This window comes from Enhydra lutris, unplaced genomic scaffold (genome assembly GCF_002288905.1).
Source record: "Enhydra lutris kenyoni isolate GAN:26980312 unplaced genomic scaffold, ASM228890v2 scaffoldscaffold15, whole genome shotgun sequence".
Classification (NCBI taxonomy): Eukaryota; Metazoa; Chordata; class Mammalia; order Carnivora; family Mustelidae; genus Enhydra; species Enhydra lutris.
In genome coordinates, this window is record NW_019154099.1 from 7,562,850 (window position 1) to 7,575,922 (window position 13,073).

Below are 13,073 nucleotides of genomic sequence, written 5' to 3' on the forward strand. Positions count from 1 at the left end.
TTCAAAAGGCAACATGATACAACAATTTGCAGACTTGAAATACAGAAGGAGATGAGGGAAAACACGTTTGTTGTTGTTGTTGTTGATTTTCCAAGTTCCTATATCTTTGTGACAAGAAAATAGATCCTGAGCTTGTATTTAAAGTCACAACAATTGTCTCTTTGAAACAAAGAAAGGAAAAAGGATTACTACTTCCCAATGCCTGTTAGATAAAATCCTGGGAGGCTCTTATTTTTCCTTCCATTCTTTCCTTCCTGTCTCCCATATTCCCTCCCTCCCTCCTCTCTCTCTTCCTTCCTTTCTTCCTTCTTTTTGTAGAAGGGTTAAATGATCAACCAATCTGTTTTTGTCAAATGAGTCTGTCAAAATGTTAAATCTAGTGAATAGACAAGGGGGAAAATTTGCTGGATATTTATCCATTCATTCCTTATGCTACCCATAGCTGTGACTAGAGCAATATTACTTCCAAAGAAAGTTTGAATCATCAAATAAAATCTATATCAAAGGTTCCATCCTACATTAAGATCATGCATTGTACTACTCCAAATGATTCAACTATCTAAATTTTCATTTCTTAACAGGTCCGATACGATAGTCTTACTTCATTACTCTATGAAAACTCTAATGTACCCATGGTGCTAAGATTTAGATACAGATTCTCAGCACTGCTGAAAAGGACATAGAGTAGTGTCCCCTAGTACAAAGTGGGGCTAGATATAAATTCCTTACACTTTAAATATTTACACAACTATAAAACCAAAAGAAACTTATATGTTATACATATTAAAACAAAATTAGTAAAATTCAAATTTGCAACATTAATTTAGTTTAATGTATGGTACTGATTTGCTGAAAATAAAACTCTCATATAGAAAAATGTCAACTCAGATCCAGTTTTAAAGTACACTCTCTCTAGAATGATGGGTTATGAGGGGTTTGGAAGTAGAGGAGATGGGGAGATGCTGGTCAAAGTGTACAAGCCTTCAGGTATGAGATGAATAAGTCTGAGTATCTAAGTACAGCACAGTGCCTATAGTTAATAATACTACCATACACATTTGAAATTTTCTGAGAGAATAGACCTTAAGCATTCTCGGCACACACAAATAAAAAATGTTAATAATGTGAGGTGATGGATGTGTGGTAATCATTTCACATAATATATGTATTTCAAATCATCACTTTGTACATTGTAAATACATGCAATGTTGTCTATTAAACCTCAGTAAGCTGAGAAAAAATTTTAAAGATTTTTTTTATTTGAGACAGAGAGAGAGAGAGAGAGAGAGAGAGCAAGTACACACTAGCAGGAGGGAGGAGAAAAGGGAAAGGGAGAGAGAATCTTAAGCAGGCTCCACATCCAGCATGGAGCCTGATGCAGGGCTCTATCTCACTACCGTGAGTTCATGACCTGAGCCAAAATCAAGAGTTGGGCACTCAACTGATATAACCACCCAGATGACCCAATAAGTTGAAAATTTAAAAAAAAAATTTACTCTTTCTCACATGCAAAAGATTATAGAATAAAGCCTAACTCCTTAACATGGCCTTCAAGACCCTCCAACTAGATCCCTTTCCAACCTCTTTTCTTTCTGTATTCCCCACTCACCATTCACCAACTTCCAACTCAATGACTTCCCATGATTTGCCACTCCCCCAGAAAAACCCAGTCCTTGCACCTACCTGTGATTTTGCCCAGGCTTTCTTCTCAGCCTCTAGTCTCTGATGTCTATGACATTCTAATTTTGCTTTCAGATTCAGCTCCAATGTGTTTACTTCATAAAGCCATCTCAGGTGCCCGGACTTAATAACTGCACCTTCCTCTGAGTTTCCAGAATGCATTGTTCATATCTATTTCACATTTCCCAGTACCATGTTAGCTGTTTATAGATATGTCTTCTTTACTATATTGTTACCTTATAAAAAATAACAACTTTATTGAGATTAATTCACATATCATGATTCACCCATTTGAAGTATGCAATTGAATGTTTTTTAGTATAGTCACAGAGTTGTGCAACCATCACCACAAACAATTTTAGAACATTTTCATTACTGCAAAAAGGAATCTTGTACCATTAGTGGTCACTCTGCACCTGCATACCCCCAGCCCTAGGCAAACCTTAATTTTTCTTTTTGTCACTGTAGATTTGCCTATGCTGAACATTTCATATAAATGGAACCATTCAATCAATATATGACCTTTTATGTACTTATAAATCTTTTAAAGGTAGAGACAAATCCTATTCATGGAAGAAGGAGTTAATGAGCAGGATATGTGATATAAGAGAAAGAGAATAAGTATGGAGTCAGACAAACCTGAATTAAAATCTCAATTCAGCCATTTTGTGTAACTTTGGACAAGTCACTTTATCTCTCTGAGTCTCAGTTTACACATCTATAAAATGGGGATAAACAATTTCTCTCTTGAAAGACAGTTGTGAGGATTAAAAAGAGGATATGAAAAGTTCCTAGAAAAGAGTTTGCTTAGTAAATGGAAGCTGTTATTTGTATTTATCTCTGCATATCCATAGTACCTGGCATAGTAAACAGTAATGCATATTGATTTAATTAATGGATGAGTGATGAAAGATTCTAATGCCTTTCCTTCAGAGTGCCAATGAATTTCCAACAACTCAGGTAAGGACATAGAGTTACTAGGGCCAAATCTGACCTGGAATATATAAACTAGCTTCCTTTCCTTTTATTTCTCTCATTGTTCTGTCTCAGAGACCGGTCAATGAAGAGAGACAACAGAGCTAATAAACAAAGCTAAGATCTGAAATCAGAGAAGAGGTTGCTTTCTGGCCCTGATACTGGCATTCTGAAGGCATTTTGAAAAACAGCTCATCCATTTCAGTCTCTAGTTTTCATTTCTATATACTTCTTCATTAAAAAATAATTCTTGCTTTCCCTATTACAGGATAAATGAAACATGAATCACACCTGAAAACTGCTTAATTTCTAAAGATAGACAAGCAGTACCATCTGAATCATGAGTAGATAAAAGTACAGAAAGGGAAAGACACAGAATAGTTGTCAGTCCAGTGGAAGGAGAAGTCCAACCACATAAAATAATTAAATTATATCTAGATATGTCCAAATAAATTGGGAAACAATGTAAAAGTTACAAGGCATTCCCACAGGAAAGAAAAACACTAGCATACCAATTCAATTCTCAAAAAAAAAAAAAAGAAAGGGTTTTATTTCAAAGAGTCATAGTAATAAATGCAGCTGAGTCATACTTATAATGGAGAATATAATGACTGAATCAATGGCCTGAAAGAAATTGAATAGTTTGCCTTAAAACAAAAAGGGTACAGGGGCACCTGGGTGGCTCAGAGGGTTAAAGCCTCTGCCTTCGGCTCAGGTCATGATCCTGGGGTCCTGGGATCGAGCCCCACATCGGGCTCTTTCCTTGGTGGGGAGCCTGCTTCCTCCTCTCTCTCTCTGCCTGCCTCTCTGCCTACTTGTGATCTCTCTCTGTCCAATAAACAAATAAAGTCTTTTAAAAAAAAGGGTACAAAAGTAATTCAACCTCTATGGGAGAGAAAAATGGCAGAATTTTTTTAAAAGTATCTAATCTCTAAAAGATCATAGGGCAAGTTACATGAGTTGTCTGTAGGATTTAAATTTTAAAACTATAATCCTGCAAATCATAGGGATAATTAAGGATATAATCATTTAATTGGGCAGCTGCCTATTGAAGCAGTGTAGTTTTATCAAAATAGAGACTAAAAAAGGTAGAAATGATCTTGGAAACTTTTGCCATTTTAACCTTTTTTTTTTTTAATATATAAAGAGCTAGGAAAATTAGCTTTGAGCTAGAAACAACTGTGTGAAATTCAGACGGAGACATATCAAACTTATGTCATGGAAATGCTTGAATTTATCAATTCCAGCCCTTACAAGCAGGCTGAGGAAAATCACAAGCACTGACATGAAGTAATATCCATTACTGGCATAAAGATAGGCTAAAGTGTTCCCATCGCAAATTATTCTAACTCTTTCATTGACCCTTTTCCAAATAATTTATCCCAAGATGAAAGAATGTTTATCTTTTCACCAAATAAAGGGAGCTAATGAGTTTATCTATCTACTTAACTTTTTAAAAATAAGACAAAAAATAAAAATAACAAGAAGAAAATATATTGATTCCTAATGGGTCTAGTTCTTTATACTAGTGGCCTGTTCATGTATGATCATGGACAAGTCATTCTAAAATCTCATGCATTCACCTCACCTCTCTTTCATGTAAACAAATATTCTCTCCAGGAGTTACAAGCAACCTGAGACCTCTTTTCTCTTTCAACAAGTGGGAATAGCTCCTAAAACTCTCCAAAGATATTTGCTGACTATAAATAAAAATTCTTTGAGTATCTAGACCTGAAGTTAAGAGCGATGTATATTTTTTTCCTTGTCACAATTTTCCGGATTCTATCAGAGGTCCATTGAAAGTGAAAGGAACAGAGACAATCTATAGGAACAGCAACTTTACAGGAAATACAATGGCACTTAATTCATATTTATAAATAATTATTCTGAATGTAAATGGACTAAAGGTCCCAATCAAAAGACATAGGGTATCATAATGTATAAGAAAACAAGACCCATTGATATGCTGCTTACAAGAGACTCATTTTAGACCCAAAGATAGGTGGAAAGTGAGGGGATGGAGAACCATCTCTCATGCTAATGGACATCAAAAGAAAGCTGGAGTAGTCATACTTATATCAGACAAACTAGATTTTATTTATTTATTTATTTTTTGACAAACTAGATTTTAAATCAAAGACTAATAAGAGATGAAGAAGGGCATTGTATCATAATAAAGGAGTTTATTCAACAAGATCTAACAGTTATAAATATTTATGCCCCCAAATTGGGAGCAGCCAAATATATAAATCAATTAATAACAAACTTAAAGAAACTCGTTGATAATAATACAATAATAGTAGGGGACTTTAACATTCCACTCACAGTAATGGACAGATCATATAAGTAGAAGATCAACAAGGAAACAATGGCTTTGAATGACGTGCTGGACCAATGGATTTAACAAATATACTCAAAGCATTTCATCCTAAAGCAGCAGAACACACATTCTTTATGAATGTACATGGAACATTCTCCAGAACAGATCAGGTGTCAATAGATCAGGGTCACAAATCAGCCCGCAACCAGTACAAAAAGATTGAGATCATCACCATGCATATTTTCTAACAGATTAAATAGTTGAGAACTCCCTGAAGAACTGGACCAACTCAGCTCCAAAACTCAGTCATCAAAAAGCAGAAACAATGTTTACAGCTTTGAACCCAGCTTTGACTGGACTTCTGTTTACATAAGAAGCTCTCAGCACTGAGACAGACTTTCAGTACTAAGCATCATGGAAGGGATTCCCCTAGGGCTGACAAGCTTGGGAATTGGGAAAGAACAGGGAAAAGTGAAGTAGTAAAATGTTGGCATCTAGTATTACATTAACTATAACTGAAGTGAACCAAAATCAAGACCCTAAATAACCAACATGAAACTCACTGCAAGAAATGAACAGAATACAAACATCCTCCAGTGTAAATGATGGCAAAGAAAACTTCTTCTGATTCATTAAGCTTCCTTATCTTTTCTAATATTCATAATTATCCTGGTTCCTCCCCAAGCATTAAATGTGCTCATTAGTTTCTGACAGGCCACATAAAATTAAGCCTTAGTGGTTGGGTTTATTTTTGTGCTCTTAACATTCCCCCAAAGGTTTAGTTTCAAAAGCCAAATGTCTGCTATCCAGGCTAGTAGTCACTAGATTTGTGTGCTATATTGGACTCTTCCAATGACTTGTTACTTTACCCAAGTGAAGTGCTGGTTTCTCTTTTTTTAACATGGGAACAATAACATGGTACCTATAATTTGCCTTAACAGGGTTATGGTGAATGTTCTGCAAACATTAGCTCATGGATAGTCTTCTGAAAAATATGAAGAGCCTTTTCATATTGAAACTGTTATTATACACTATTAAATATTGATATAGGACATTATAGTAATAGCTTCATAGTGGATAGCAGGGCTGAAAGTCATAATTATACATAACTTTCAGTCCTCAGGATACCTTATTACTGCCCATAATCCTTTTTACTTCTCAGGAATGAAAGCCCCAATGGTCCATTTAGTTTTTCCCTTTATCATTAAAATCGTTTATATTAACAAAAATTCAATCCACTAAAAGACTATGGCCTGTGACTCAGATATTTTTAAAACTGACCAAAGAATCTTCAAGCATCTCAGGTCCCTATTAGCCCAGGATAGATATGCAAATCTGACTTATGATTTAAATATTATAAAGGTTATTTTGATGGGAATCTAAGTCAAATAGTATAAAGGGAAGATTTACAAAGCAGCAGAAAGCATATGTAATCCATTTTACATCTATTATCATGGCGTTCAATTCACTGAGATGTTGGTTTTCTGCTGCCTTAAGGATACAACTCAGTGTCAAGTGAAGTATTAGACTGAATCGCTTTCAGATTCATTTTCTGAGGAAGGATTTGTGGAATGACAGGAAGTTTAGGTTTTTAATCTTCTGCCCTAAAAAGGGGTAGGATTTCAGTTTTTTGTGTTATATAATATTGTATAAATCATTTAATCTTCTTAGTCTCAGTTTCTTAACTATAAAATGAAAATAGTAACACCAAACCTAGAGAGTTGTAAATGCCTTTGCTGTTTCATCACACAAAGTTTTGATTTGCTTATAGGTCAGTCTCCGAACTTTTTTTTTTTTTTTAAGATTTATTTTATTTATTTGAGAGACAAAGAGCACATGCACACATGCGAGTGGGGGGGAGGGGCAGAGGGAGAGGATCTCAAGCAGATAGGCCTTGATCTCATGACCCTGAGATAGTGACCTGAGCCAAAATCAAGAGTCAGACACTTAATCAAGTGAGCCACCCAGGCGCCCCAGTCTCTGAGCTTTTTGAGGGCAGGGACTGTCTCATCCATCTCTATATCCTGAATATCTAACACACACCAACAAATAAAAGTCACTCAATAAATATTTGTTAAATGGTATTGAATCAACTATTTGCACTGCTTTTGATAACAATATTCTAAAGGTTATTTTTATAAAGAAGAAAATACCAGTTTTAAATTCAGATGGTAGATTAGATCACTGTTTATCAAATATTCACCCTCATCCCTCCCCTTAATGAGAAGAATATATTTTCTCACCCCTTAAATGTAAGCTTGGCCATTTGCTTTGGCTAACACGACATTAGTGGACATGACATGAGCAGGGGTTTGAATTGTGCTTGCACAATTGGGATTGCTCTCGTAAACTCCTGCCTTTCATTATCAGATAAGTATGCCTGGAGTAGCTACTCGTCCAAGGAGGGTGAAAGACCCTTGGCATCAAGCCTTGGAGTCAGGGCATAGTTTGATAATCACCATTATTAACAAGTTCTTAGGTGATACTGATAGGAATGAAGATTGTGCCTGCAGATTACAGATTAGATAAATGGAAATAAATTTTTGAAAAAAACTTGACCAACCTAAAGTATTCATCATGCTACCCACATCAGTCAGTTAATAGAGATATAAGCAGTGAACTTGGTAAGTCAATTAAGTAGTAGTTTGGTTAAGAAATTTCTTACTTTCCACTTCATACAATTGCTGGAAATTTTCACTAAGGTTATGACTGTAAAGTAGTCAGCAGGTACCTGGTATATGAAAGCACTCAATAAATATTATTATTATTATTACTATTACTATTCTAGTTTTCTTTTATTAATTTTAAAACTCACCCAACACAGCCAAATAATCACCTCTGTGTCTTCATGTAAGTTATTTAATCACCTGGGTTTCTTCATCTGTAAAATAAAATGATTGGAATAGATGATCTTTATTGTCTTTCTCTAGATTGGAAATTCTCTAGTTTTACATTAACAGGAATTCATCACACCTGTCTTAATTAAGGTTTTACATTCACTGTGGGTGCTCCCTCTTTCTAATCCCAACTGATGTCCTGAAAATCTTGTTTCTTATTTATCTCATTTGAATTTTTCAACCTGTAGAATCTCCTTTTTTTTTTTTTTTAAGTACTTTGGACTTTAGGTCAGTTTCTACCCTTATTTATGCCTGAGAACTTAGAACTTAAGTGCTCTAAAGAGGAAAAACCCAAAGAGGAAAGGTTGTATTTTCTGTTCATAGGGTCATACTTTTCCCATTTGGGTTTTCTCTTGAGGCTTTCCTCAAGAAAACTGAAGCTTCATTAGCACACACACTACAAAAAGGAAGCTGCTATTGCTTTAATGACGTGGGTCTAGTTACAATGATGTAACAGATTATTTACCATACACTGAAGAGGGTACATTTCAAGTTACTCTAGGATTAGAAACTACAAATAATTCACTAAGATACCATTGATCTCACCAATGAGTCACTGTCTAAAATTCTGTATATCAGTTGAATTGGAGCAAGATGGAGGAGAAGTAGGAGACTGAGATATAGTCAGGTCCCAGGAGTTCAGCTAGATAGTTATCAAACCATTCTGAACACCTACAGACTCAACAGAAGATAGGAGAGAAGAAGAGCAGCAATTCTAGGAAAAGAAAATTGACCACTTTCTGGAAGGCAGGACATGCAGAGAAGCGAATCCAAAGTGATGGGAAGATAGACTGCAGCAGGAGGGGCTGGCTGCTGGCAAGTGAGAGAGGTGGAGCACAAATTAGAACTTTAAGAAGTTGGCTTCACTGACGGATGTCGCTCCAGAGGCTAAGCAGGGGGATGGAGCCCCCATGGGGATGGTGTGATCTCAGAACCCTCGGGGTCACAGAAAGACCAGGGTGCCTGAGTGCAGCAGAGCTCCCAGGTATCTGAACAAGGAAATTGGCTGCAGAGACAGAGCTGAGTACTGGGCTCTCAGCTCAGGATTACCTTAAACCATGATCCAAGGCACAGTCTGGCCACTGCTCTTTAATCAGTGACCCCACAAGCAGCAGATCCAGGAGATACCCTCCTTCCTCCTCCAGCAGGAGTGGTGTGGGAGCGAGCTACAGGAATCTGCTGGGTTTGGAGACTCCAAACAAGGCCATGCCCCAGAGATAGAAACACTCATCTCAGGCTGGGTGAGCTCAGAGTGCAGCTGGAGACCAGGGAGACGGGAGGGATTGACTGCTTTTCTCTGAGAGTGCACTGAAGAGGGGAGCCCTGAGTTCTCAGCTCCTCCCAGGCCAGAGAGTAGGAGGCCACCGTTTTCATTCTCCTCCCCCAAAGCTGTATGGAAAGCATTCAGGGAACAAAGCTACAGAGGAGGAACCTGAGCAGATTACTTTAGCTGGGCCCCTGGCAAGGGCCACGCAATTCTGCCTTGGGCAAAGACATTTGAGAATCACTGCAACAGGCCCGTCCCCCAGAAGATCAGGAAGAACATCCAGCCAAGACCAATTTCACCAATTAATGAGAACTGTGGAACTCCAGAGCTAGGGGAAAGCAACACAAAGAATTCATGGCTTTTTTCCCATGATCTTTTAGTCTTCCAAAGTTAATTTTTTTTTATTTTATTTTTTTCTCATTTTTTTTTAAAGATTTTATTTGTTTGACAGACAGAGATCACAAGTGGACAGAGAGGCAAGCACAGAGAGAGGAGGAAGCAGTCTCCCTGCTGAGCAGAGAGCCTGACATGAGGCTTGATCCCATGACCCTGGGACCTGAGCTGAAGGCAGAAGTTTAACCCACTGAGCCACCCAGGTACCCCATCTTATTTTATTTTTTTTAAATTCTTCCTCTCTCCTATTTTAAAGTTTTTTTAAACTATTTTGTCTTATCAATACCTTTTTAAAAATTTTCATTGTTATAGTCATATTTTATACCTTCATTGTATTTAACTTTATTTCTTGAAAACATATAGGGTTTTTTTTTCTTTAAAATTTTGGGATACAATTCTAATAGATCAAAATATACCCTAAATCTAGAACATAGTTTTGTTCTAGTCTCCAGCCTGATCACATTCTTTCCTCTTTTTTTTTTCCAACCAATTTCTTATCAATTCCTTTTTTAGAATCTTTTTAAATTTTCATCTTTACAGTCATATTCCATCCCTTCGTTGTATTTACCCTTATTTTTGTATATATATGTTTTTCTTTCTTTAAAATTTTGGGAGGTAGTTTCTTCTAACAGACCAAAATACACCCGAAATCAACTATGTGGCTCTATTCTATTCGCCAGTCTAATTATATGTATATGTATACACATTATATGTCTAATTATATGTATATGTATATACACACACAGACACACACACACACACACACACACACATATGTGTGTGTGTGTGTGTGTATACATATACACACTACATACATATATTTTTTTCCTCTTTTTTCCCCCTTTCTTCTCCCCCCAGTTTTGCTTCTCTTCTGATTTGGTTAGTGTATATTTTTCTGGGGTCATGCTACCCTTTTAGCATTTTGTTCTCTCTTCATCTATTCTTACCTGGATAAAATGACAAGGCAGAAAAACTCACCACAAAAAAAAAAAAAAAAAAAAGAACAAGAGGCAGTACCGATGGCTAGGGACCAATCAATACAGACATTAGCAATATGTCAAACTAGAGTTCAAAATGACAATTATCAAGGTGCTATCTGGGCTTTAAAAAAGCATGGAAAATATTAGAGAATCCCTTTCTGGTGAAATAAAATCCCTTTCTGGACAAATAAAAAATCTAAAATCTAACCCAGTTGAAATCAAAAAAGCTATTAATGAGGTGCAATAAAAAATGGAGGCTCTTACTGCTAGGATAAAGGAGGCAGAAGAGAGGTTTAGTGATATAGAAGACCAAATGACAGAGAATAAAGAAGCTGAGCAAAAGAGAGACAAACAACTACTAGACCATGAGGGGAGAAAACGAGAGATAAGTGACACCATAAGATGAAACAATATTAGAATAATTGGGATCCCAGAAGAAGAAGAAAGAGAAAGGAGGGCAGAAGGCATATTGGAGAGAGTTATTGTAGAGAATTTCCCTAATATGGCAAAGGGAACAAGCATCAAAATCCAGGAGGCACAGAGACACTCCCTCAAAATCAATAAGAATAGGTCCACACCCCATCATCTAATCGTAAAACTTACAGGTCCTAATGACAAAGAGAAAATCCTGAAAGCAGCTCAGGATAAGAGGTCTATAACATAAAATGGTAGAAATATTAGAATAGCAGCAGACTTTTCCACAGAGACCTGGAAGGCCAGAAAGGACTGGCATGATATTTTCAGAGCACTAAATGAGAAAACTATGCAGCCAAGAATACTATATCCAGCTAGTGAGGGGGTGGAAAACAATTTGCCATGTTAATGGATGTCAAAAGAAAGCTGAGTTTCTCTTGGTCACAACTCTTTCTAATTACTGCCCATTTTCTGCTTCCTTTTATAGAAGGCTCTGTGCACATTCACTGTCCATATCTTCCTCTCTCATTCTCTCTTGAGTGGACTCCTATCAGGATCCCTTCCATTTCAATAAAACTGTTTTTTCCTTCATTGCCAATTAACTTCTAATTGCCAAATTCAGAAGCCAATTCATGGTCTAAGCTAACTGTCCTCCTTACCAAAATACTCTCTCAGTTAGACTTCCAGAACTCTACACTCTCCTGCTAGCCTGTCCTTCTACCTCAGTGGCTAGTCTTTCTTGATCTTCTTTCCTGAATCCTCCTCAGTTCCTCACCTCTAATGTTGGAATGCCCCAGCGCTGAGACCTCAGACATTTCTTCACTAAGTACATTTATTCTCTACATGATCTCACTTACCCATCCTATGGATGGATGGCTTTCAGTACCACCTATATGCGGATGATTTCAAAATGTCTCTAGTCCAGGCCTTCCCTGACCATTCTTTCTAAAATAGTACACCCTCCTGTTATTTTTTCTTTTTTCTTTTTTTGAATCACTTTTAAAATCTATTCTCTTAGCAACTTTCAAATGTGTAATATATTGTTACTAACTATAGTCACCATAATGTACTTTAAATCCTCAGGATTTATTTATTTTATAAAAAGAAGTTTGTACCTTTTGACTATCTTCATTCATTTGCCACCACCTACCTCTAGCAATCGCTGATTTGTTCTCTGTATCTATGAGCTTGTTTTTTGAGGGGAGGGGAGTTTCTTTTTTAGATTCCACATATAAATGAGATCATATGGTATTTGTCTTTCTCTATCTGACTTATTTCACTTAGCATAATGCCCTTAAGGTCCATCCATACCAATGCAAATAGCAGGATTTCCTTCTTTTTATGGCTGAGTAATATTCCACTGTGTGTAGATTGTGTCATACATTGATAGACACTTAGGTTGTTTCCATATCTTGGCTATCATAAATAATGCTGCAATGAACATAGGGGTATATTTCTCTTTTCAAATTAATATCTTTGTTTTCTTCAGATAAACACCCAGAAGTAGAATTGCTGGATCATATGGTGGCTCTATTTTTTTTTTCAGCTACTCAAAGACTTTTGTTTTATTATAGTACATGAGCTGGGACTGACGGGAAGGGGTAGATGTAGTAGGCAACCACTGCCCTGATTAGCATCGGATACCCATCCCGATGGCTGTGAATGTGTTAAAGGTGTCACCACTCTTCATGGTTTTCCCAATGACACACATCAGCTCCCGATCCTGCATTCAGATCCTGAGACAGGAAAAGGTGTGAAGAGCACCCCAGCCACAATGCCCACTGCTCAGCTCATCACAAAGCCCATCTTCATGTGGTAGAAGTAGCTTGGCTGAGACTGTTCTTAGGCCCCATGGTTACTGGCATCTCACTTGCAGCTTTAGCCAATCAGTTTTGGTGGCTCTATTTTTAATTTTTTGAGGACCCTCTGTACTGTTCTTCACAGGGGCTATACCAATTTATATTCCCACCAACAGTGCACAAGGCTCTCTTTTTCCACATCCTGGCCAACACTTGTCTTCTTGATAATAGCCTTTCTGACAGGCATGAGGTGAAGGCTTATTGTGGTTTTGATTCACATTTCCTTCATGTTAGTGATTTTGATTAATGTCATTTTCTATTCTCTTTCCCCACTTACTTTTTAGCATT

The 13,073-nt window shown here is 36.9% G+C and overlaps 1 pseudogene; it reads right to left on the minus strand.

Annotated features, from left to right (window-relative positions):
• Positions 1-12,556: 12,556 nt before the first annotated feature.
• LOC111147157 lies at positions 12,557-12,791 on the minus strand (annotated as a pseudogene).
• Between the last annotated feature and the right edge of the window lie 282 nt (positions 12,792-13,073).